The sequence below is a fragment of the Balaenoptera physalus genome (assembly GCF_965194825.1).
Source record: "Balaenoptera physalus genome assembly, chromosome: 19".
NCBI lineage: Eukaryota > Metazoa > Chordata > Mammalia > Artiodactyla > Balaenopteridae > Balaenoptera > Balaenoptera physalus.
The window spans coordinates 55,280,579-55,307,919 of record NC_138900.1 but is presented as its reverse complement, the minus strand read 5'-3'; the positions used below and the strand labels follow the sequence as shown (position 1 = coordinate 55,307,919).

The window sequence follows — 27,341 nt, the reverse complement described above, 5'->3', positions numbered from 1 at the left end:
GTACTGTCCTATACATTGAAGGACATTTAGTATACTCAGCCTCTTTTTATATTTTTTATATTCATATAAAAAGTTGAATGCCTTCTTACAACTGTTTGACCCAATAACATTGAGGCTGCTTTTATTACGTATAAGTGAAGACCAGTATGTATTTCTGATTTACTGTTTTTAAAAGCAGTAAATGGCAGTTAAAACATTGCCCTCTAAATGCTACTGTTTCTCCCCCTCCCAGGTTGGTGTGATAAAGAAAAATATCCCTTCACATTTCCAAATGCACCTTGTTGGGAGTTGACCATCTCCTTATTACATAATACTTTGGCTTTCTGTACATGTGTACAAAATTTTACTTTCTGAACTTAAAGAGAGTTGCCCTGAACTTTAATAAATAAGACATCTCTCTTTCTTTTTAAAATTAGAATACATGCTTAGATATGTATGGGAAGGGTTTCCAGCTGGCTTGGTGCAGGATCGTATAATTTTGTTTACTGTAAAGCTCAGCATACATTTTCTCACACTAGGGACAGTAGCCACATCACAATGTGGAAGATGCAATACTCAACCTGATCTTTTTTTTAACAGCTTTATTGAAGTGTATTTTACATATCACAGAATCCACTCATTTCAAGTTTACATTGATTTTTAGCAACTTTACTGAATGGTGTAATCATCGCCATAAATCAGTTTTAGAACATTTTTATCACCCCAGAAATATGTCTCGTGCCCATTTACAGTTAATCCCCATTCATTCCTTTACCTAGACTCTACTAACCTACTTTATGTCTCAAAATCTGCATTTTGGGACATTTTATATAAATGGAATCATCAGCATGTGACCATTACCTTCTTAAAACATTTCTCTGTGGCTTCCCTATCAGACTGTTGTTTTTCACTCACCTCCTCAGTCAAGGGCTTGAATGTTCTATCAAGGGCTCTGTTCTTGCTCAGCCTAGGTGATTTCATTCTGACCTAAATGTGATGATTACCCTATCTCTATCACTAGCCTAAATCTCTTTCCTGAGCTCCAGACACATATTGCCAACTACACCTGCAGGGTATGTCCACAGGCACCTCAGTCTCAACATCTGTGAAACTGAGCTCAGTACCTGCTAATACAAGCCTGCTGGGCCTGAATTTCACTTTTCAGGGAAGGTACCACCTTCCACTTTGTTCCCCAACTTGTAAAGTAGGGCAGCCATCATCCTTCATTCTTCTTTCCCTCACTTCCACATCCAATAAGTTACCAACTCTGAAATTACCCTTTAAATACCATACACACTGAATACAATCAACCTGAGTTTAGGTAGTATAAGTATGCCATGTGGTTTGGGTCAAGAATCTGTAGAGATTCTAAGCAAGATCAGGCCTTAACAGGAAGTGTAGTAAATTTTCACCCATTTTAAGTTTTGAGATTCACAAGAATAAACTAAGCACACTTAGTAACAAGGTATCTTTAAGAAGTTTCAGAATTCTTTATTATAATTTTATTTTAATTTTTCTTTAAGTTTTTTTTAATAAAAGTTACACATAATTTAAAGAATCAATGGATTCTATAGTGTTTCTTTTTTCTTTTATCCTAAATAAATAAATTTATTTATTTATTTATTTATTTTTGGCTGCGTTGGGTCTTTATTGCTGTGCGCGGGCTTTCTCTAGTTGCTGCGAGTGGGCTTTCTCTAGTTGCTGCGAGTGGGGGCTATTCTTCATTGCGGTCCACGGGCTTCTCACTGCGGTGGCTTCTCTTGTTGTGGAGCATGGGCTTCAGTAGCTGTGGATCGCAGGCTCTAGAGTGCAGGCTCAGTAGTAGTGGTACAAGGGCTTAGTTGCTCTGTGGCATGTGGGATTGTCCCCCACCAGGGATCGAACCCGTGTGCCCTGCATTGTCAGGCGGATTCTTAACCACTGCACCACCGGGGAAGTCCCCCCTTTTTTAGAAAAAAAAAAAAAAATTATTTATTTATTTATGCTGCACCCGGTCTTAGTTGTGGCACATGGGATCTTCCTTGCCACGTGTGGGCTTTTCGTTGGTGCATGTGGGCTCCTTAGTTGCAGCATGTGGCCTCCTTAGTTGCAGCATGCAGGCTCCTTAGTTGCAGCATGTGGGATCTTTAGTTGTGGCACACGGGATCTTTAGTTGCAGCATGCGGGATCTAGTTCCCTGACCAGGGATCAAACCCAGGCCCACTGCATTGGGAGTGCAGAGTCTTAGCCACTGGACCACCAGGGAAGTCCCTACAATGTTTCTTAAGGCATGTAGCAATCTGTATTTCCCCTTATAATTTTTTTTTTAATTAAGGCTAAAACAGAGATTGTTTTGGCTTTTACCTCCCCACTCCCAGATACTCTAAGTAAAGTTTTCCATTTTCTATAGAACAGAAGAATAATTTACAGTTTTCTCACAAAACACAATTGGTACTCGCATAACAAATTGAATGTCTGTTTGCAGTGGTTTGACACAATTAAGTAGAGGCAGTTTCCTGTTCAGTAAGTAAATAAAAGAGTAATGTTTTATAGCTTTACAAAAGAGTAAAGTTCCTTTCTATTTTATTTAGCAGCAAATTTTAGTTGGATAAAGAGCATTTTAAATTTTATGTAAGATATTTGTTGACTTAGATTTTCAGGGTCCTCATCACAAAGACTGAGTGGACTTTGTGAAGAACATAGTGGAACACGGGATAGAATTAGAAATGAATTGTTAGACTTCAGTAGAAGCTAGCAAGAATGTCTTTTCTAAGCAACTGTTAAGAAGCTAAGGAAAGGGGTTTTTCTTTCCATATAGGAGATGACTTTCCCATTACTTCCTCTTCTCTTTTGAATTATTTTTGTTTGTTGTCCTAGGGAGATAATCATTTTTTGCTCTTAGTTCTGTCTCTCTCTGTCTCTCCTCCAGATCTAATCCATTGGTGTTTATTCATATGAAATTTTTTCCTTAGTCATTTCTAAAAGCTTCACCTGAAGGATGAGCAGTTTCTCCTGACGGAATTGGATTTAAATGAATAAGGGTGATGAATTCCTTTAAAGGTGCGCAGAGGAACTCCAGAAATGTAATTCTTGATAATCCTTTCCTTCTCCATCCTAGTGCTATTCCGTCAAGAATCCGGAATAGTGGATTTGGTTTTCTGAGAAAAGTGCTCTTTGACATCCTTATTTAATAATTTCTTGTCCTGTCCAGCTTAAATTCATTGCATAGTTTTGGTCTTAATTTGGGGGTATCTTAGGGAATTGATGTTAAAATGAAAGGCCTGAAAAATAGACCAAAAAGGAAGAAGCTTGGGAGAAGCTGTTTATTTCATTGTGACCCCAGTGATTGACAGCCTGCCTTTGGAAGCTTAGAGATCAAATAGAATTTCTGTCAACCAAGTAACAAATATTTGTAGAATGCCAGTGTGTGCCTAGTATTGTGTAGCACAGGATGTAATTACTGCCTTCCAGGAACTTCCTTAAATATAAGTTATCTGAAGAAGAAAATTTTTGCCAGGGACTTGTGGAGGTTTGTGATCAACCAAGAATTTATTTTATTAGGATTTTAATATTTTTAGGAAGATTTTCAGGATAGATATAACTTGGAGCCAAAAATTATGTTTCATTGCTTGCTCTGTGATGTCATAGTTGCACCAAGTAAGAATTAGAACATAGATTTGAAATTCTTACTCAATTTCAGTTGAATAAAGGTATCCTGCAGCAGATATTTTTAGAATGGAGGATCAACTGAAGGGCCCAGGTTCTCATGCAGAAACTGATATTGGGATACTGACTTTAAAACTTTGAATTTTTCACTCTGAATTATTTTTCTGTTCTGAAATGCAAGTTTAAGCTGTCATCAGTGGATTAAATCAATATTTTATATATATAATAAGAATATAACTTTTGATATCAGAGACAACTTAAATGATCCCTCTATTAATAGGAAGTGGATATTTTTCACAGATGTTAACTGTTGAGTTGGTGATTATACTATCAGAATTGTCAGATGGCTTTAGATAGGTATGGCTCTAAATTTTATGGGAGAAAGGTTTGAAAAAATGTGTTTTTCTCTTTTCACCATACTTAAAATTTAAAGCATTGTAATGGCAGAGGATGGGATTAATGATTAGCGCCTCCCAAGTCATAGTATGAGTTAACTGGTAGAATAGGGATAGGAATTAACAATTTCATAGTCTTAGTCAGTTGCTTTCCTCACCATGCAAAAAGAAAGCTAAATGTGAAAAAAATGTTTTGAATTTTGTCATTAATGGAAACTAGCGTTAAGCCAATACACAGATATAAGACACTTTTGTTGTGTCTGATCTATTTTGGTGGCAATTAATTATGTAAGTTAGATCTACTTAATCTTAAATTCTAAGGTGAAAGTGATCAGTCATCTTTGGAAAAAGAATCTGCTATTCATTATTTCTATTTTTTTTTCCTGAGATTTTTAGAGAGGATGTATAATTATATTAAATAAGCTATTGGTGAAACAGGGAAAAGGTTGCAGAGATAAGTTACATTTTTAGGAATTTTTTTGTTACTTTTTTAAAAAAATAAATTTATTTATTTATTTATTTTTGGCTGTGTTGGGTCTTAGTTCCTGCACGCGGGCTTTCTCTATTTGAGGCGAGTGGGGGCTACTCTTCATTGCTGTGCACGGTCTTCTCATTGCGGTGGCTTCTCTTGTTGTGGAGCATGTGCTCTAGGCATGCGGGCTTCAGTAGTTGGGGCACGCGGGCTCAGTAGTTGTGGCTCACGGGCTCTAGAGCGCAGGCTCAGTAGTTGTGGCACACAGGCTTAGTTGCTCTGCGGCATGTGGGATCTTCCTGGACTAGGGATGGAACCCGTGTCCCCTGCATTGGCAGGTGGATTCTCAACCACTGCGCCACCTGGGAAGCCCTTTGTTACTGTTTTTAAATGAGGTACTACCACCTCCAAGGGGGCCAGGAGCAAAATAAAACCAGAAAAACTTAGGAATTTTTTTTATTGACGTGTAGTTGATTTACAATTTTGTGTTAATTTCTGCTGTACAGCAAAGTGATTCAGTTATACACACACACACATTCTTTTTTATATTCTTTTCCATTATGGTTTATCACAGGATATTGAATATAGTTCCCTGTGCTATATAGTAGGACTTTGTTTATCCATTCTCTATATAATAGTTAGCATCTGCTAACCCCAAACTCCCAATCCATCCCTCCCCCACTCCACTCCCCCTTAGCAACCACAAGTCTGTTCTCTATGTCTGTGAGTCTGTTTCTATTTTGTAGATTAGTTCATTTGTGTCATATTTTAGATTCCACATATAAGTGATATCATATGGTATTTGTCTTTCTCTTTCTACTTAACTTAGTATGATAATCTCTAGGTCCATCCATGTTGCTGCAAATGGCATTATTTCATTCTTTTTTATGGCTGAGTAGTAGTCCATTGTATTATGCACCACATCTTCTTTGTCAGTTCATCTGTTGATGGACATTTAGGTTGTTTCCATGTTTTGGCTATTGTGAATAGTGCTGCTGTGAACATAGGGGTGCATGTATCTTTTCACATTATATTTTTGTCCGGATATATGGCCAGGAGTGGGATTGCTGGATCATATGGCAACTCTGTTTTTAGTTTTTTGAGGAACTTCCATACTGTTTTCCATAGTGGCTACTCCAACTTACATTCCCACCAACAGTTTAGGAGGGGTTGTCTTTTCTCCACAGCCTTTCCAGCATTTGTTATTTGTAGACTTTTTAATAATGGTCATTTTGATCAGTGTGAGGTGGTACCTCACTGTAGTTTTGATTTGCATTTCACTAATAATTAGTGATGTTGAGCATCTTTTCATGTGCCTATTGGCCATCTCTATGTCTTCACTGGAGAAATGTCTGTTTCGGTCTTCTGCCCATTATTCGATTGGGTTGTTTGTTTTTTTGTATTGAGCTATATGAGCTGTCAGAAAAACTTAGGAATTTTTAATGGCGCCAAAATGAACTTATAAGAGTCTCTTTTAAACCAGGGAAGTCGATTTCCAATTCCTCTGCACTGTTTCTTTGTTTCGGAAGCAGGAACAATTTAGTAACCAGTCTAATAAATTACTTGGTAAGTCATGGATGTTGAGATCATTTATTCAGTGTCAAGCCTTTTGGAAAGGGAATATTAATACCTTCACTTATCTTTCTTTTCAAACTTCATTAACTGGCTGTTAGACCAAAACTATCCCATATTATTTTATGTTTTAAAATGTGTATTTGGTATTCACTATGTACTATGATGTAAAATAAACTCTTCTATACCTGAAAAAAGAAATGTATATTTGGTAATTTTAAGATGAAGTTTAAAAATTAAAATCCTGGCTAAAGGTTTTTAGTAAGTTACTTAATTAGATGATACTAAGATATCCCGTATGAATTATGTCCTAAATTTTTCTTTTAAAATTGGTCATGAGTCACATATTTTGGCTTATGTATATGCTTCTGAATTCTTTATGTTAATGGCATAACTAGCCACCAACATTCATAATGTTGTAAGATTCTTAACCAGACAGATGACTCAGAGTAGACATAAAGGTGTGTACAGTACAGCTTACAATTGAAGTGTGTATTTTTTTTTTAATTTTTTTTTTAAGTCTTTATTGAATGTGTTACAATACTGCTTCTGTTTTATGTTTTGGGTTTTTTGGCCGTGAGGCATGTGGGATCTTAGCTCTCCAACCAGGGACCGAACCCACACTCCCTGCATTGGAAGGCGAAGTCTTAACCACTGGACAACCAGGGAAGTCCCCAAAGTGTGTATTTTAAATAAGTCTTAGAATGTTGCATTTTATGGATTTTATTTAGTCCATATTACAGAGAGAAGTCTCAGGTAAATGCTTGAATCTTTTCTTCTTGCATACTGAGGTGAAAATAAGGATCATAGAGAGTCTAGGTAAAAGATTAAAAATATTCCTTGGCATCAAAAGCAAGAGAGAAAGCAATCCAAAATTGACTTTCTACTGTTCCCCTCTCCCCAGTCTTTTTTTTTCTTTCTTCTGAAACTGTAACAAAAATATGTTTGGGGTTATTAGATATTAAGTCCTGCTTCTGAATAGGTATAGTTATGCCCTACCTAATGCAGAGAGCCTTTCCCCAATCGAGTTCTGTGATGTGGATTATTTAGTAAGATTTCAGTTGGGAAAATGCTTGTGTTCTTTCTGTGGCTCACTTATGTTACTTGTTCTTTCCTCTTTCTGTGGTCCATGAGGCATTTCATTTGTATCACATGTCAGAATTTAAAATATTATCTTTGAAATAGTGAACTTTCCTCCAGTCATAGATCCTTATCTTCTATATTTCTGGTGTAGACTAAAGATTCAGAGACCCTAAATCAAAGGCTTCTATTTTATATTTATTTATTTATTTATTTATTTTCGGCTGTGTTGGGTCTTCGTTTGTGCGCGAGGGCTTCCTGTAGTTGCGGCGAGCGGGGGCCACTCTTCATCGCGGTGCGCGGGCCTCTCACTATCGCGGCCTCTCTTGTTGCGGAGCACAGGCTCCAGACGCGCAGGCTCAGCGGTTGTGGCTCACGGGCCCAGCTGCTCCGCGGCATGTGGGATCCTCCCGGACCGGGGCTCGAACCCGTGTGCCCTGCATTGGCAGGCAGACTCTCAACCACTGCACCACCAGGGAAGCCCCAAAGGCTTCTATTTTAGACATTAGATTTCCCAGTACTCTTCTGAAGAATAATAACTGTGATGATCAAAATTTTAAAGATACTGTTGTAAGGTCTGAGTGTATTTGAAAGAATTATGGTAGTAACCCTGGACCACTTTTGTACTGCTTTGTACGATCTGTTCACAGGTGGCTGTCAGGTGACTTAAAGTAACAAACCCAGACAGATACATGGCATTGACTGAGTTGTCAAAGGCATCAGTCTTGCTTATTAAAATTGACAGTTGGTGACAAGCAGCATTTACTTTCACAAAATGAATCAACTTGAGTTTGATGTGATGAGAGAAGTGCATTGACTGCCAGCAGTGGGCTAGAAACATTTACCAAGTAAAATTTAGAAAAGCGATTTTAGATGACTAAGAGCCTTGGTTTGTTTGCATATTTAAAGATACTTGCATCTAAACAGTTGGACTTAAATACAGAGATTGTTTGGAGCCTTAAAACAGTTGAGTGAACAAAATCAAAACTATTTAACTTCTGATGTTTGCTTAGAAACAAAAACCTAAGTGAAGTTCAAAACAGATATCTAATCTGGATTTGTATATGGATATTAGATTGAGAGATTAGAGTGAGGAGCAAGACAAATTCCACACACACTTATTTGTGCTACGCAAAATTGGTGAAGTGATGTAAAGACTGTTCTTTCCATTAGGATAAGATTTTTCTGCCTTAATTTCCTAAATTAATTTATTCCTTTACTATAGTTTATCCTAATGTAATTGAACTACTTAAACTGAAGTTGCCTTCCTACGGCTAAGAATCTATGTATCTTAGATTTAAAAAGAAAACCTCTGTTTTTTTCCTTATTTTTGAAATTGGTTTATTTTGGGGTTGGGGCAGTACAAAATGAACTCTTCTAGAAGTATACTATAATAATAATAATAAATGTTATTATTTTTATAGATAATATTTATTGTATATTTACAATGAGCACTGTGCTAGGTGCTTTATGTGTTTTGCTCTACTTACTGCTGCATGTGTAATAAATACTCTTATTATCCTCATTTATAGGTAAGGAAATTTAGGCTTACAAAAGTTAAATAATTTGTCCAGGGTTACACAGCTAATACCTGGAAGAGGCCAAATTGATCTGATCCCAGGTATGTCTCTCCAAAGTCTATGCTGCATAGCCAGTTCTACAGACTATACAGTAATGAGTGCTCCAAAATACCTGGAAGTGTCTTTTGTTTCCATTATTGGAAGTAAATATTTTTTTACTGGAGAAGTAATGCATATTTAAACCACTGACAAACTTACAGTGTTTTAAAACAATAATTCTAAAAGAATCTGTGATTGTTCTGCCTATCTCCTTTCACCTCTCCCAGTTATTTCTACAACAGTATTTCCCCTTCCTCAAAAAGGTAATTATCTGTTTTTATAGAATCATATTAGATAACCAATTGGAGTCAAAATGTCTTGCTTTTTATTCAGTTTCCTACCTATTGTAACTGAAGTGTGGGGAATTATTATATATTCAGGTCATATAGTGATCATTGGCTCAACTGAAGTTACCAGCAAAAGGATCCTCCTGGTTTTTTGTTCTTTGCACTTTAGTTTCAAATCAATTTTATAATAGAAAATTACCACTTTAAAAGGCAAAGATGTGATTTAGAGATTTTGGATAATTCTTATTAAATATTGCATCTTTATTAGTTTATATTAATTTATCAATATTTCCCAAAGTGTTTAATTTCTATCATTTCAGCCTTTATAGTTTGATATAAATGGTAATTATTAACATACGATTAATGTACCTTTGTTCTACCGACTGTAGAATGATATTATCTAAGCAAGAAGAAATATGGAAAACTTTTGAAGATTTCTCTAGATTTTATGTACATTACTGATGTTGTTAACCCCAGAAGATTGTTTTTAAAATATATCAATTAAGTTTTTCCCTGTTCAGGCCTAGATGCCTTTGAACTGGATGTTGAAGGATCTGTTGGCATAGAACCTGATGAACTCCTCCAAATTTCACCAATCTGTTAATAAAGCAAAGCTGAATTTATTAGAACTTACTACAGTAAAGGAGAATACCACCTTGACAGGAAGAAGTAAAAAATGGGATATTTAAATGGCTTTGAGGTCTGAGGTCAAGTGGCTTTAAAGGGTTTTTTTTTTGGCCGTGCTGAGCGGCTTGTAGGATCTCAGTTCATTGCAACACACAGGCTCAGTATTTGTGGCATGCGGGCTTAGTTGCCCTGCGGCATGTGGGATCTTAGTTCCCCGACCAGGGATTGAACCCATGTCCCCTGCGTTGGAAGGTGCATTCTTAATCACTGGACCACCAGGGAAGTCCCTGTTCAATAGTGATTTCTTTTGCCCTTTCAGTTTCTCCATGTGACTCCCTTTTTTTTTTTTTTTTAATAATTTTAATTCATTAATTACTTTATTTTTATTTTTGGCTGTGTTGGGTCTTCGTTTCTGCGCGAGGGCTTTCTCTAGTTGTGGCAAGTGGGGGCCACTCTTCATCGCGGTGCGCGGGCCTCTCACTATCGCGGCCTCTCTTGTTGCGGAGCACAGGCTCCAGACACGCAGGCTCAGTAGTTGTGGCTCACGGACCTAGTTGCTCCGCGGCATGTGGGATCTTCCCAGACCAGGGCTCGAACCCATGTCCCCTGCATTGGCAGGCAGACTCAACCACTGCGCCACCAGGGAAGCCCCATGTGACTCCCTTTTGAGAGGAGACTATTTATGTGATAACTCTTTGCTGTTCCTCTACCACTTTTCAAGTCCATTTAAGCATCCACTGGTGTTAAGGTATCAGGTACTCTTCTTCCCCCATTCCAACTTACCATACTCAAATGTTCTTTTTTTTTTTTTGGCTGCATTGGGTCTTCGTTGCTGCACGCAGGCTTTCTCTAGTTGCGGCGAGCGGGGGCTACTCTTCGTTGCCGTGCACGGACTTCTTACTGCGGTGGCTTCTCTTGTTGCAGAGCATGGGCTCTAGGCGCGCAGGCTTCAGTAGTTGTGGCGTGCAGGCTCAGTAGTTGTGGCTCGCGGGCTCTAGAGTGCAGGCTCAGTTGTTGTCGCGCACCAGCTTAGCTGCTCCACAGCATGTGGGATCTTCCTGGACCAGGGTTTGAACCCGTGTCCCTTGCATTGGCAGGCGGATTCTTAACCACTGCGCCACCAGGGAAGCCCTACTCAAATGTTCTTCATTGGGACTTCCCTGGCGGTCAAGACTTCGTGCTCCCGATGCAGGGGGCCTGGGTTCGATCCCTGGTTGGGGAACTAGATCCCACATGCATGCCGCAACTAAAAGTCTGCATACCACAACTAAGAAGTCCGCATGCTACAACTAAAGAGCCCTCACACTGCAATGAAGATCCCACATGCCACAACTAAGACCCGGTACAGCCAAAATAAATAAATAAGTAAGTAAGTAAGTAAGTAAAATATTTTTTTTTAAAAAAGTTCTTCATCTCTCTCATCTAACTGAATTTTTATCTCCTGCCCATTCCTGCTTCAAAACTTGCACATCCTTCAGAGTTATGCAGTGTAGTTGCAGACTTAATTCAGAGAGAAGGCCAGTCCCTGAATCACAGCTGTTCTCTTAAGCAGCACCAATCATCTGAAATGGGTTATACAGAAAGGGTTCTGTGCAGTCTGGCAATTCAGCCCTATTGGCTTCTCATCAGGCCAGTAAAAGTAAACAGTGCACTCACCACTAGTCAGTATGGAAGAAATGTGGTATTTTTAGATACTTGGGTATGGAACATGAGAAATTATATTTAATTTCAGGACTTTTTTTGCATCCTGTAATCTTATATCCATTTTTTGGTTTTATCTTTTCACAATTATAGAAATAGCATAGTTGGATTGGAGGTAATGAGCTACATTGATAGAATCATTCCAGATTTACTGGGTATAAACATTAATAGTATTGTCAGATGTCTGGAAATTTTGTCTCTCTTTTAGTCTCCTTTCCCACTTTGCATTTGGCTGTAGTAGCCACTGTTTTGACACATTTGTACCTATATTCAGCTGTTCCAAATCATCTGAGATGGCAAATGAAGAGTATGAAAGGTACCGTATTAAAATTGACATTCTGTTCCTTTTCTTTCCCTTCTAGTTTTATTGAGATATAATTGACATACAGCATTGTATAAGTTTAAGGTATACAGCATAATGATTTGATTTACATACATCATGAAGTGATTATCACAAAAGTTTAGTGAATATCCATCATCTCTTAGAAGTACAAAATTAAATAAATAGAAAAAAAATTTTTTTCTTGTGATGATAATCTTAGGATTTACTCTCAACAACTTTCATGTATAACATATAGCAGTGTTAATTATATTTATCATGTACATTACATCCCTAGTACTTATTATTTTATAACTGAAAGTTTGTACTTTTTGATTGCCTTTGTCCAATTCCTCTTACCCTCCCCACCCCCTGCCCTTCTTCTCTGGTAACCACAAATCTGATGTCTTTTTCTATGAGTTTGTTTATTTGTTTGTTCTTGAAATATAATTGACCTACAACACTATGTTAGCTCCTGTTATACAACATAGTGATTCAGTGTTTCTCCTCATTCCAAAATGATCACCGTGATAAGTCCAGTTGCATATGTCACCATACAGAGATATTACGTGGTTATTGACTATAATACCCCACACTGTACATTTCATACCCATGGCATTTATTTTGCAACTGGAAGTTTGTACCTCTTAATACCCCTCTCCTATTTCTTACTTCCCCCTACCCTCCTTCTCCCTGGCAGACATCTGTTTGTTCTCTATATCTGTAACTTTGTTTATGTTTTGTTATGTTTGTTCATTTGTGTTTTTTTTTTTTTAGATTCCACATATAAGTGATATCATACAGTGTTTGTCTTTCTCTGATTTATTTCACTTAGCGTAATACCCTCTAGGTTCATCCATGTTGTTGCAAATGACAAGATTTCATTCTTTTTTATGTCTGAGTAATATTCCATTATGTGTGTGTGTACCATATCTTCTTTATCCATTCGTCTGTTGATGGGCACTTAGGCTGCTTCCATATCTTTGTTATTGTAAATAATGCTGCAGTGAGCATAGGGGTGCATATATCTTTTCAAATTAGTGTTTTTGTTTTCCTCAGGTAAATACCCAGAAGTAGAATTGCCGAATCGTACGGTAGTTCTATTTTTAAATTTTTGAAGAGTCTCTGTACTGTTTCCATAGCTGTTGCATCAGTTTACAATTCCACCAATAGTGTATGAGGATGACATTCTGCTCATAATTCATATAATGCTTTTCAGAGAATTTTGTTTTCATCTCTCATTTTAAAACTCCCATGTAACTGTTGACCACACTGGGAAAACTAGGCCGTAAAATTGTTAATGTGCTTTTCTTAGAGTAGAACTACCAATGTAGGACTCTTTTTTTTTTTAATACACATTTCTTCTTTCTTTTATTTATTTATTTATTTATTTATTTATTTTTTAATTTAGTGTCTGCACTGGGTCTTCGTTGCTGTGCGCAGCCTTTCTGTAGTTGCGGCGAGCAGGGGCTACTCTTCGTTGTGGTGCACGGGCTTCTCATTGTGGTGGCTTCTCTTGTTGTGGAGCGTGGGCTCTAGGCGTGCAGGCTTCAGTAGTTGCAGCCCGTGGTCTCAGTAGTTGCGGTGCATGGGCTCTAGGGCACGTGGGCTTCAGTAGTTGTGGCTTGCCGGCTCTAGAGTGCAGGCTCAGTAGTTGTGACGCATGGGCTTAGTTGCTCTGTGGCATGTGGGATCTTCCCGGACCAGGGCTCGAACCTATGTCCCCTGCATTGGCAGGCAGATTCTTAACCACTGCGCCACCAGGGAAGTCCCCTGTAGGACTCTTAAAAGGGCCAGATTTCCACTTGCCATGTCCCAGAGGATGTTGATATTCCATATTTCCTCCCCACCACTACCTGATTTGGAATAGACAGTGGAAGAGAAAAAAAGAGAAAAATACGGACTGAGGAGGGTATATCATTAAATTTCCTCGGTGCCCCAACCATGAAGATGTATTCCAGATATTTTCAAAGGTGTCTAAGTTTATGTCTTAAAGTGGAATTATCTTTGGTTTTTCTTTTTTTTTCTTCTTTTTTGCATGTGGCACAAAATTCAAAAAGTGCAAAAGGGTATATAGTGAAAGTAAATATTTTTATATGTCCTTTCAGAGATAGTATATACAAATACAATCAAATATGTATGTCATTTATTTTGAATTCTTATTCTTCTCCTACATGAATTATGGACTACTAAAAAGCAGTAATGTTGCTTTTGATGTTTATTTGATTATATTATGTGCAGAGACTGAAGGGCCAGTATTATATTTGCAAGGCCCTCTATAATTTTCAAAGGCCTTTTAAATAATTCTACTCATAACAGCCCTGTGAAGTACGTAAAGCAGGATTTATCTGTTTTGTAGACATGAAATTTGAAGCCTGAAGAATTATGTGACTTTATCAAGGCTTGTTATGCATGAATATAAAATGGAACTGGAATCAGAACTTAAGTTTTTTGGCTCCTAATCCAGAATTCTTTCTACCATGTTTCCTCTCAAACACGATGAAATGAGGGGATCTACTGTACGGTGTCTGTTTTTATGAGGTATGAAAAATACTGTGGGTAGCTATTTCAGAAGAATTTTGGTGCTGTATTTTTGTAGTGTTGGCATAGTAGTAGTAGTCATTGTAGCCTCACAGTTCAGAGGAAGTATGTCCTTTTTGGTGAATTTTCTGCAAAATACTTTATAAATGTTAGGCACTTTAGACTGAATGATAATGCTCTAGGTGCCACTCTTGTAACATGGGCACCAAAACTGACTTTATCCAGGAAACTGGGCAATGAAAAACAAGGTCTTTTATCTCTTTACATCTGTGTGCCTGTCATGGCTGGAAGCCACGTTGATAGACCTGTCCAAGATTCTTTCCCTTGAAGCTAAAGGGGAATCTGGCCAAGCATTTGACAGAATGCCTGACTCTTTTTTCTTCCCTGCCCCCCCAAATTAGGACCAAATTGGATTCTGAACTTCTAAGTTGTCTCCTAGGGAGAAAAAAAGAGTTTGTAGGAGGTAACTTTTTTCTCCTTGCTGATAGTAGGCTCTCATGAGGATGATTTAGTTCCAGAAAAACTCATTCATTAACGATGGTGAAGTGAGGCAGAGTCCTTGCAAGGCCATAATTGGATTTTAAAGCACTTGTCATTACAAAACAATCCCTGTATTTCTTCAATATTAGGCAGTCCCAAATGGAAGGCTGATGAAAAGGTTGAATGAGCTCTGTATGTGAAAGAAATATCTCTAAACATTCTTTTGAGGATGACCTGTCTCCTACAGTTTATAGGTACCTTTATTTCTGATTCATAATAGAAAAATGGGGGGGGGATGGGGAAAAACTTCACAATATTTCTTATAGTACAGAAAATTACTTGGTTTTGTAATTTACATTTTTTAATAAACTTTAAGATTTGTAAAATGATAATCCAATGTGTATCCTTTGGGCCATAATGTAATGATGCAGTTTTTGTTCAGTAACTAGATTACTATATCCTTATTTGTCATTCTCTGCTCTGGGCACAGAAGATGATAAATTTTATTAATGTTGAGTGTTTCCATTTGGTCATTTAAACTAGTTTTAGAGTTTTCTTAGGCAAAAATAAGATGTAATTTGACTTCTCAAAGTGAATTTTGGGGCATAGCATCTTCATGGATGTGGATCATTCTGTCAGTGAGTCAAGAGTTGCTCAGTCTTGGTGTGTGAGCTGTTAAGTCCGGTAATTAGCCAGGTTATTGCACTTTCATATTTTTAAAATAGAGCTAAAGCCTCATTGAAGATGAATGAATTAGTACTTGACAAAGCTGCAAGTCTTGCCAGTATTTTTTATCTATGAGTAAGTATGTTACCTGAACCAGAGCAGAACCATTTGCTAATTCCCACTATAATATAGATATAGATATAGATATGGATATATATATATATATAATTAGAATTAAAGGCCATTGAGGATATTTTTCATTTTAAAGGTACAAGACAAGTAAGTCTTGACTTCATCATAGTCCCCTGACTGTCCAAGAACCAGGGTTAAATGGGCCCTAATTTGTATGTGGGGGTCTTGCCTATTTATCTTTTATCCCTTTAAATTGCATCATGTTCCTATAGAAGTAACATTGAGTAACATTCTTGGTGTTGAGTTTTGGGGCTGTTTCTCTGAACTACACCTAAAGTAGTGCCCTGGTCAGTAGTCTGCTCCAACACCTCCGACCTGGGGAGGAATATGATGATGGTGAGAAGCCCCTTGATGTCTGTTACTCTTCGTGTTGCCAGATGGTCCTGGTACTGGGCTGTCAGAGAAATTACCCATGAGTCCCCAGGATTGGTCTATGTAATTGATGCTGCCAAACACAGGCACAAGTCTTGTAACACAAGTTGAAGATACTGTGTATCTTTGGAGGCCTGAAGGTGTGGAAGGACAGCGCAGGAAGAAGTGTACGAAGTGTAGACTGCCACTCTTCTGCCGGTCCCAGCTGAAGAATGCTCCCATGGCCTCCACTGTGGATGGAGCAGTAGTCAGGTTTGGCCAGGGTTTTGGGAAAATGAAATACATATACCCAGAAACAAGAGCCTCCTAAGAAGGTGATAGTGACCAAATGGACTAAAGACATGGGCACGTTCAGCTCTGTCACTGTGTCTGCTATTGATGAAGAGGAAGAGAAGACTGAGGCTAGGGAAGTTGCTGCCTTGTGTGCACAGAATGCCAAAGCGACTGAATAACAGTTGGAACGCAAAGTCCTGAGCAACAGGCGGTTGCAAGAGCTGGCTGAACTAGAAGCCAAGAAAGCAAACATGAAAGGGACTTTGACTAACAACCAGTTCAAATGATCAGGACCTTTCTCTGAACCCAGCTGGAATCAAACATTTAGATCAAGAGGAAAAAGAGCTTTTCTTAGACTACATGGACTGGTTCCTACCTTTATGCCCCAGCAGAAGGCTTTATGTTGCTTCCCTTTGATTCTCCTAGATTCAGTGAGGTCTATGAGTCCCTATGATCTGCTTTCTAGAAATGGATTTTTCTGAATCTTTCTGTATATAGTATATGGGTCTTCTGTACTATTTTTTGCCCCTGTGATGTACACTTCTTGAGCTGTGTAAAAATTCTATGAATAGATCAGTGCTTGAGTGTCTCTAGTTTCTAAAGTAGCTGTTCTTACTCCTTCTTCAAAGTTAATAAAATGTTTAAAGATTATTAAAAAGTAATTATACATTATTTACCTGTTGTTAACCCCACCACCCATTGGGGGAGCACAGAGGTAAATAACAGTAAATTGAGGCACCACTCTCTGCACTGAGTTTACCATAACATATTAATATGGACGATGGCAAACCACTATTGGACCAATGTTGGGATTTTATTAAAATTTTGTAGTTACCTCACCGTGTATTAGGAGATGCCAAATATGTCAGCCTAAGAATGGTCACCACAGAGTTCCTCACTTTCTTGCTCAGGTCTCTGCCCTCTGTACAGAATATACCTTTCAAACTCCTCCACACCTAGTATTCACAGCCCCCCTCTCATCTGCCTCAACCTAGACACAGTATTACATCACCAAATCACAACCTCCTTTTAAGGCTGAACTCAGTTGTTCCCTCCTCCATTAGACTCTCTCTGATTCTATCATCCTAACTCATGAGGGGTGGTGGTACTTCTTTCGTTCTTTAAGATATCAAGCTCCTTCAACTCCACATTCAACTTTGTGTGATCGTTAGGTACAGACTCATGTTTTACCTCCTCTACCACAGTAATTTACTTGAGAGCCAGCATCTGTAACTCTGTTTCATACCTTTTCTTTTTATCTCGCACTGAACCTGTACATAAATCCTTTCTGAAAAGATGGATGAATGTTAAAGAATCATACAAAAGCAAAACTCTTTAGTGAATCAGAGCACAGTTGGAGGGCATGAAGCTTATGTTTATCACTGTTCTTTTGGAAAAACAATACTTAGCTATCCTGGGTACAAATAAAAATTAATTCTGGAGGACTTCCCTGGTGGCGCAGTGGTTAAGAATCCGCCTGCCAATGTAGGGGACATGGGTTCGAGGCCTGGTCTGGGAAGATCCCACATGCTGCGGAGCAACTAAGCCCGTGCACCACAACTACTGAGCCTATGCTCTAGAGCCCGCGAGCCACAACTACTGAAGCCTGCGCGCCTAGAGCCCATGCTCCGCAACAAGAGAAGCCACCGCAATGAGAAGCCTGCACCGGAATGAAGAGTAGCCCTCGCTCGCCGCAACTAGAGAAAGCCCACACGCAGCAGTGAAGACCCAATGCAGCCAAAAATAAATAAATAAATAAATTTATTAAAAAATTAATTCTGACTAAGCCAGAATAAGGCACTAAGAGGAACTTAGTTATGAATCTGACTGAGGGTTAATATTCAGTTTACACTTGCTCAGGGAAAGTTTACCCAGACTAAACGACTGAGTTTATCTAATCATTACCAACTATATTATTTTCAGTGTGCTTTTTTGGTGGGCAAGAGTGAGGTGGTTTGGGCCAAGTTAATAAATGAATTGCTCATATGATTGGAAGTTTACGGGGTTCTTAATGTATAAACTCCCAGAAGAAGAATTTACTTACTACTGTAGCAGAATGTTTCTAATCGGAAGGAGGCATCGGGCTGTTGCCCAGCCTTCAGATTTTTGCAAGGCCGTGAAAGCACCAATGCTACTGATTTTTTTCTTTTGTTTTTTTGTTTTCTCTTAGTGATTAATAAACAGAGTCTATTGCCACTTAATTTAGTATCAGGTGTGATCTGGTGGGTAGTTCAACTTCAATGGATGTGACTATAGAATGTTTCATATTTTAGACAGTCTAATTCCCAAGATTTCTGTTTCAGAAACTGGGACAACTTCCAAGTTAGTTTTGTGAATCCTTTAATTTCTCCTGCCAGACTCATTAACTCAGCCTGTTCACCTTTGGGGAAATCGTAGTTCCAGACTTATACTCTTTGTAAAAATCATCCTCTTAAGTGAATGTGATGGTTGAATTAATTGAGAACATTCAGACTCAAGCTTTTCAGCAGTATATTCTGAAACCTGTTTGTTGTGACTTTGACCAGCAGAGAATGATTAAGATGAAGTAGTAGGAAACCATAATCATAATACAAAAATTACCTGCATTAAAAGATGTGGAATTCAACAAATACTCTATTTTTGTGTTCCACATCTCTGCTTTTATAGACTCAGAAAGCTGGAAAGAATCTTGACCATCTTAGACCAGTGTTTCTTTTTTTTTTTTTAAACCATAGTGTGCATTTATTTTTAAAAATCCAAATATAAGTGGACCCATGCAGTTCAAACCCATGTTGTTCAAGGGTCAACTGTACTTCAGTGCATTGTTGGCTTTGATTATAAACTTTATTATTCTGAAGACTGCCATAGTATTGTCTTGAAGGCTGTCCAGTGTTCTTTTTTTTTAACTTTTTATTTTATATTGGAGTATAGTTGATTAACAATGTTATGTTAGTTTCAGGTGTACAGCAAAGTGATTCAGTTATACATATACATGTATCTATGCTTTTTCAAAGTCTTTTCCCATGTATGTTGTTACATAATATTGAGCAGAGTTCCCTGTGCTATACAAGAGGTCCTTGTTAGTTATTTTTTTAATTTTTATTTTTACTGATTTATTTACGTATTTATTTATGGCTGGGATGGGTCTTTGTTGCTGCATGCGGGCTTTCTCTAGTTGCGGCGAGTGGGAGCTATTCTTTGTTGCAGTGCGCGGGCTTCTCATTGCAGTGGCTTCTCTTGTTGCGGAGCACAGGCTCTAGGCGCATGGGTTTCAGTAGTTGTGGCACGCAGCCTCAGTAGTTGTGGCACGCAGGCTCAGTAGCTGTGGCTCGTGGGCTCTAGAGTGCAGGCTCAGCAGTTGTGGCGCACGGGCTTAGTTGCTCCATGGCATGTGGGATCTTCCTGGACCAGGGCTCGAACCCGTGTCCCCTGCATTGGCAGGCGGATTCTTAACCACTGCACCACCAGGGAAGTCCCTCGTTACCCATTTTAAGTATAGCAGTGTGTACATGTCAATCCCAAACTCCCTAACTATCCCTCTCCCCTACCCTTCCCCCCTGGTAACCATAAATTTGTTCTCTAAGTCGGTGAGTCTGTGTCTGTTTTGTATCTCTGTTTTGTGTCTTTTTTTTTTTTTTTTAGATTCCGCATATAAGCAATATCATGCGATATCTGTCTTTCTGACTTACTTATGGATCTTTTTGAGATTATGATGACAGCTGTGGATTCTCTTCTCAGGAAAATATACTTGCACACAGAAGTTTGTATTCCGTTTCAGGACAATATCACTCCTGTCTGTCATGGATCCTAGGTGGTGAAATCCCTATTATAGTCCAAAGCCTGTCCTTGGGAGTCTAGAGAAGTGACACATCTAAAATCACAGAGCTTCTAGGGACTTCCCTGGTGGTCCAGTGGTAGAGAATCCACCTTCCAATGCAGGGGATGCGGGTTCAATCCCTGGTCAGGGAACTAAAATCGCACATACCATGGGGCAACTAAGCCTGTGCGCCACAACTACTGAGCCTGTGTGCCTCAACTAGACAGCCCACGTGCCGCAAACTACAGATCCCACGCACCCTGGAGCCTGCGCGCCACAACTAGAGAGAGAAAACCCTCAAGCCACAACTAGGGAGAAGCCCATGTGCCGCAACTAAGACCCGACACAGCCAAAAAAAATAAAGGAGAAAATAAATAAATAAAATAATAAATAAATATTAAAAATAAATAAATAAAATCACAGAGCTTCTATAGCTAAATACTTCTGCTAGTCTATTGTTCTTTCTCCACAGTTCTATCCCTTAAAGCCCATACTGAGTTTACAGAACTTAGAGGAAGGGCTAGGGGTATTAAGCCTTAAAATCAACTGTTTCAGCTTAACTTACCCAGTTAGGAGATTAAAGTACAATAATACCCCAAACATTTAAGTCATTGATTTAGAAAAGCCAAATGAACTAAGCAAAGTTTTTTTAATAACCTGTTGTGGTTATTTAAAGAGCTAGTCCAGATCCCTAGTTGATCTAATTACCAGTTTCTTACCCAAGCTGTGGGCATCTGAATTCATTAAACAAATCAGTCTAGAGCACTAGTTCTGTTTATTCATCCTGTCTACCTTTCTTTGGTTTTGGGGGGGTTGTTTTGTTGGTTTGTTTGTTTGTTTTTAACATCTATATTGGAGTATAATTGCTTTACAATGTGTGTTAGTTTCTGATGTGTAACAATCAGCTATACGTATGCATATATCCCCATATCCCCTCCATCTTGCATCTCCCTCCCACCCTCCCTATCGCACCCTCCCTATCCCACCCCTCTAGGTGGTCACAAAGCACTGAGCTGATCTCCCTGTGTGATGCAGCTGCTTCCCACTAGCTATCTATTTTACATTTGGTAGTGTATATATGTCATTGCTACCCTCTCACTTCGTCCCAGCTTACCCTTCCCCCTCCCTGTGTCCTCAAGTCCATTCTCTATGTCTGTGTCTTTGTTCCTGTCATGTCCCTAGGTTCGTCAGAACCAATTTTTTTTTTTTGAGATTCCATAAATATGTATCAGCAACGGTATTTGTTTTTCTCTTTCTGACTTACTTTACTCTGTATGACAGACTCTAGGTTCATCCACCTCACTACAAATAACTCAATTTTGTTTCTTTTTATGGCTGAGTAATATTCCATTGTATATATGTGCCACATCTTCTTTATCCATTCATCTGTCAGTGGACACTTAGGTTGCTTCCATGTCCTGGCTATTGTAAATAGTGCTGCAGTGAACATTGTGGTACATGACTCTTTTTGAATTATCGTTTTCTCAGGGTATATGCCCAGTAGTGGGATTGCTGGGTCATATGGTAGTTCTAGTTTTAGTTTTTTATGGAACCTCCGTACTGTTTTCCATAGTGGCTGTATCAATTTACATTCCCACCAACAGTGCAAGAGGGTTCCCTTTTATCCACACCCTCTCCAGCAGTTATTGTTTGTAGATTTTTTGATGATGGCCATTCTGACTGGTGTGAGGTGATACCTCATTGTACTTTTGATTTGCATTTCTGTAATAATTAGTGATATTGAGCATCTTTTTATGTGTTTGTTGGCCATCTATCTGTATGTCTTCTTTGGAGAAATGTCTGTTTAGGTCTTCTGCCCATTTTTGGATTGGGTTGTTTGTTTTTTTGATATTGAACTGCATGAGCTGCTTGTATATTTTGGAGATTAATCCTTTGTCAGTTGCTTCGTTTGCAAATATTTTCTCCAATTCTGAGGGTTGTCTTTTCATCTTTTTTTATGGTTTCCTTTGCTGTGCAAAAGCTTTTAAGTTTCATTAGGTCCCATTTGTTTATTTTTGTTTTTATTTCCATTTATCTAGGAGGTGGGTCAAAAAGGACCTTGCTGTGATTTATGTCATAGAGTGTTCTGCCTATGTTTTCTTCTAAGAGTTTTATAGTGTCTGGCCTTACATTTAGGTCTTTAATCTATTTTGAGTTTCTTTTTGTGTATGGTGTTAGGAAGTGTTCTAATTTCATTCTTTTACATGTAGCTGTCCAGTTTTCCTAGCACCACTTATTGAAGAGGCTGTCTTTTCTCCATTGTATACACTTGCCTCCTTTATCAAAGATAAGGTGACTATATGTGCGTGGGTTTTTCTCTGGGCTTTCTATCCTGTTCCGTTGATCTATATTTCTGTTTTTGTGCCAGTACCATCTTGTCTTGATTACTGTAGCTTTGTAGTATAGTCTGAAGTCAGGGAGCCTGATTCCTCCAGCTCCGTTTTTCTTTCTCAAGATTGCTTTGGCTCTTCGGGGTCTTTTGTGTTTCCATACAAATTGTGCAATTTTTTTGTTCTAGGTCTGTGAAAAATGCCATTGGTGGTTTGATAGGGATTGCATTGAATCTGTAGATTGCTTTGGGCAGTAGAGTCATTTTCAAAATGTTGATTCTTCCAGTCCAAGAACATGGTATATCTCTCCATCTGTTTGTATCATCTTTAATTTCTTTCATCAGTGTCTTATAGTTTTCTTCATACAGGTCTTTTGTCTCCTTAGGTAGGTTAATTCCTAGGTATTTTATTCTTTTTGTTGCAGTGGTAAATGTGAGTGTTTCCTTAATTTATTTCAGATTTTTTGTCATTAGTGTATAGGAATGCAAGAGATTTCTGTGCATTAATTTTGTGTCCTGCTACTTTACTAAATTCATTAATTAGCTCTAGAAGTTTTCTGATAGAGTCTTTAGGATTCTCTATGTATAGTATCATGTCATCTGCAAACAGTGACAGGTTTACTTCTTCTTTTCTGATTTGGATTCCTTTTATTTCTTTTTCTTCTCTGATTGCTGTGGCTAAAACTTCCAGAACTATGTTGAATAATAGTGGTGAGAGTGGGCAGCCTTGTCTTGTTTCTGATCTTAGTGGAAATGATTTCAGTTTTTCACCATTGAGAGCAATGTTGGCTGTGGGTTTGTCATATATGGCGTTTATTATGTTGAGGTAAGTTGCCTCTATGCCTGCTTTCTGGAGGGTTTTTATCATAAATGGGTGTTGAATTTTGTCAAAAGCTTTTTCTGCATCTATTGAGATAATCATGTGGTTTTTCTTCTTCAATTTGTTAATATGGTGTATCACATTGATTGATTTGTGTATATTGAAGAATTCTTGCATTCCTGGGATAAACCCCACTTGATCATGGTGTATGATCCTTTTTTTTTTTTTAAGTTTTTTTTTAATTTATTTTTTTATATTTTATTTATTTTTTTTTGTCTGCATTGGGTCTTTGTTGCTGTGCACAGGCTCTCTCTAGTTGCTGCGAGCGGGGGCTACTCTTTGTTGCGGTGCGCGTGCCTCTCATTACAGTGGCTTCTCCTGTTGCAGAGCATGGGCTCCAGGTGCGCGGGCCTCAGCAGCCATGGCACACGGGCTCAGCACTTGTGGCTCGTGGGCTCCAGAGCGCGAGCCCAGTAGTTGTGGCACATGGGCCTAGTTGCTCCACGGCATGTGGGATCCTCCCGAGCCAGGGATCGAACCCGTGTCCCCTGCATTGGCAGGCAGATTCCTAACCATTGAGCCACTAGGGAAGTCCCTGTATGATCCTTTTAATGTGCTGTTGGATTCTGTTTGCTAGTATTTTGTTGAGGATTTTTGCATCTGTGTTCGTCAGAGATATTGGCCTGTAGTTTTCTTTTTTTGTGACATCTTTGGTTTTGGTATCAGGGTGATGGTGGCCTCATAGAATGAGTTTGGGAGTGTTCCTCCCTCTGCTGTATTTTGGACGAGTTTGAGAAGGATAGGTGTTAGCTCTTCTCTAAATGTTTGATAGAATTTGCCTGTGAAGCCATCTGGTCCTGGGCTTTTGTTTGTTGGAAGATTTTTAATCACAGTTTCAATTTCACTCCTTGTGATTGGTCTGTTTATATTTTCTATTTCTTCCTGTTTCAGTGTCAGAAGGTTGTGCTTTTCTAAGAATTTGTCCATTTCTTCCAGGTTGTCCATTTTATTGGCATATAGTTGCTTGTAGTAATCTCTCAGGATCCTTTGTATTTCTGCAGTGTCAGTTGTTACTTCTCCGTTTTCATTTCTAATTCTATTGATTTGAGTCTTCCTTTTTTTCTTGATGAGTCTGGCTAATGGTTTATCAATTTTGTTTATCTTCTCAAAGAACCAGGTTTTAGTTTCATTGATCTTTGCTGTTGTTTCCTTTTATTTCTGATCTGATCTTTATGATTTCTTTCCTTCTGCTAACTTTGGGTTTTTTTTTTGTTGTTCTTCTTCTTTCTCTAATTGCTTTAGGTGTAAGGTTAGGTTGTTTATTTGAGATTCTTCTTGTTTCTTGAGGTAGGATTGTATTGCTATATACTTCCCTCTTAGAACTGCTTTTGCGGCATCCCATAGGTTTTGGGTCGTCGTGTTTTCATTGTCATTTGTTTCTAGGTATTTTTTGATTTCCTCTTTGATTTCTTCAGTGATCTCTTGGTTATTAAGTAGTGTATTCTTTAGCCTCCATGTGTTTGTATTTTTTACAGTTTTTTCCTGTAATTGATATCTAGTCTCATAGCGTTGTGGTCAGAAGAGATACTTGATACGATTTCAATTTTCTTCAGTTTACCAAGGCTTGATTTGTGACCCAAGCTATGGTCTATCCTGGAGAATGTTCCATGAGCACTTGAGAAGAAAGTGTATTCTGTTGTTTTTGGATAGAATGTGCTATAAATATCAATTAAGTCCATCTTGTTTAATGTGTCATTTAAAGCTTGTGTTTCCTTATTTATTTTCATTTTGGATGATCTGTCCATTGGTGAAAGTGGGGTGTCCCCACTTAAAGTCCCCTACTATTATTTTGTTACTGTCCATTTCCCCTTTTATGACTGTTAGCATTTGCCTTATGTACTGAGATGCTTCTATGTTGGGTGCATAAATATTTACAATTGTTATATCTTCTTGTTGGATTGACCCCTTGATCATTATGTAGTGTCCTTCTTTGTCTCTTGTAATAGTCTTTATTTTAAAGTCTATTTTGTCTGATATGAGAATTGCTACTCCAGCTTTCTTTTGATTTCCATTTGCATGGAATCTTTTTCCATCCCCTCACTTTCAGTCTATATGTGTCTCTAGGTCTGAAGTGGTGTCTTGTAGACAGCATATGTATGGGTCTTGTTTTTGTATCCATTCAGCCAGTCTACGTCTTTTGGTTGGAGCATTCAATCTGTTTACATTTAAGGTAATTATTGATATGTATGTTCCTATTACCATTTTCTTAATTGTTTTGGGTTTGTTATTGTAGGTCTTTTCCTTCTCTTGAGTTTCCTGCCTAGAGAAGTTCCTTTAGCATTTGTTGTAAAGCTGGTTTGGTGGTGTTGAATTCTCTTAACTTTTGCTTATCTGTAAAGGTTTTAATTTCTCCATCAAATCTGAATGAGATCCTTGCTGGGTAGAGTAATCTTGGTTGTAGGTTTTTCCCTTTCATCACTTTAAATATGTCCTGCCACTCCCTTCTGGCTTGCAGAGTTTCTGCTAAAAAAATCAGCTGTTAACCTTATGGGGATTCCCTTGTATGTTATTTGTTGCTTTTCCCTTGCTGCTTTTAATATTTTTTCTTTGTATTTAATTTTTTAAAATAAATTTATTTATATTATTTGTTTATTTTTGGCTGTGTTGGGTCTTCGTTGCTGCATGCGGGCTTTCTCTAGTTGTGGTGAGCGGGGGCTACTCTTCGTTGCAGTGCGCGGGCTTCTCATTGCAGTGGCCTCTCTTGTTGCCGAGCTCAGGCTCTAGGCATGCAGGCTTCAGTAGTTGTGGCCCGTGGGCTCTAGAGCGCAGGCTTGGTAGTTGTGGCGCATGGGCTTAGTTGCTTTGCATCATGTGGGATCTTCCCAGCCCAGGGCTTGAACCCATGTCCCCTGCATTGGCAGGCGGATTCTTAACCACTGAGCCACCAGGGAAGCCCCTTGTATTTAATTTTTGGTAGTTTGATTAATATGTGTCTCTGCGTTTCTCTTTGGGTTTATCCTGTATGGTAGTCCCTGTGCTTCCTGGACTTGATTCACTATTTCCTTTTCCATGTTAAGGAAGTTTTCAACTATAATCTCTTCAAATATTTTCTCAGACCCTTTCTTTTTCTTGTCTTCTCCTGGGACCCCTATAATTCGAATGTTGGTGCATTTAATGTTGTCCCAGAGGTCTCTGAGGCTGTCCTCAATTCTTTTCATTCTTTTTTCTTTATTCTGCTCCTTGGCAGTTATTTCCACCATTTTATCTTCCAGCTTATCTGTCCTTCTGCCTCATTTATTCTGCTATTGATTCCTTCTAGAGTATTTTTAATTTCAGTAATTGTGTTGTTCATCACTGTTTGTTTGCTCTTTAGTTCTTCTAGATCCTTGTTAAATGTTTCTTGTATTTTCTCCATTCTGTTTCTGAGATTTTGGATCATCTTTACTATCATTACTCTGCATTCTGTTTCAGGTAGGTTACCTAGTTCGTCTTCATTTATTTGGTCTTGTAGGTTTTTACCTTGCTCCTTCGTCTGTAACATATTTTTTTGTCATTTCATTTATTTTTTTTTGATGGGTGATGCTGTATTCCTGTCTTACTGGTTGTTTGGCCTGAGACGTCCAGCACTGCAGTTTGCAGGCAGTTAGATAGAGCTGGATCTTGGTGCTGAGATGAGGACCTCTGGGAGGCCTCACTCCAATTGATATTCCCTGGGGTCTGAGGTTCTCTCTTAGTCCAGTGGTTTGGACTCGGAGCTCCCACCACAGGAGCTCATGCACAACCTCCAGCCTGGGAACCAAGATCCCGCAAGTTTCGTGGCGTGGTGAAAAAAAAAAAAACGAAGGAAGAAAGAAAAAAAAGAGCTATACAATATCAAAGAATAAGAAACAAAATAAAATTAGAAAGATAAAAAATATATTAGGAAAAATAAAACTATAATTGAAACAGCTGCAGTAAGGTAAAATAAAACCACAGCAGAAAAAAGAAAAAAAAGAAGGGGGAGGGCAACAAGCCAAAAGGAGAGATCACTAACAAAGTATAAAAAATAAAATAAAATTAGAAAAATAAAAGATTTATTAGGAAAAATAAAAATATAAAAGAATCAACAACAATGAATCAACAAGGTAAAACAGAACCCCAATCTAAAAGAGGAAAAAAGAAAAGAAAAAAAAAAGA

General features: G+C 38.4%; 1 protein-coding gene and 1 pseudogene across 3 annotated transcripts in view; both read left to right on the top strand.

The window, feature by feature from the left end:
* The window catches only part of GLG1 (golgi glycoprotein 1), a 154,086-nt gene that overhangs the window by 56,577 nt on the left and 70,168 nt on the right, over nucleotides 1-27,341 (top strand). The gene's annotated exons all lie outside the window — the stretch shown is intronic.
* LOC309649312 (STING ER exit protein pseudogene) lies at nucleotides 10,484-21,497 on the top strand (annotated as a pseudogene). The gene has a single exon. The product of its transcript is annotated as an STING ER exit protein pseudogene (transcript).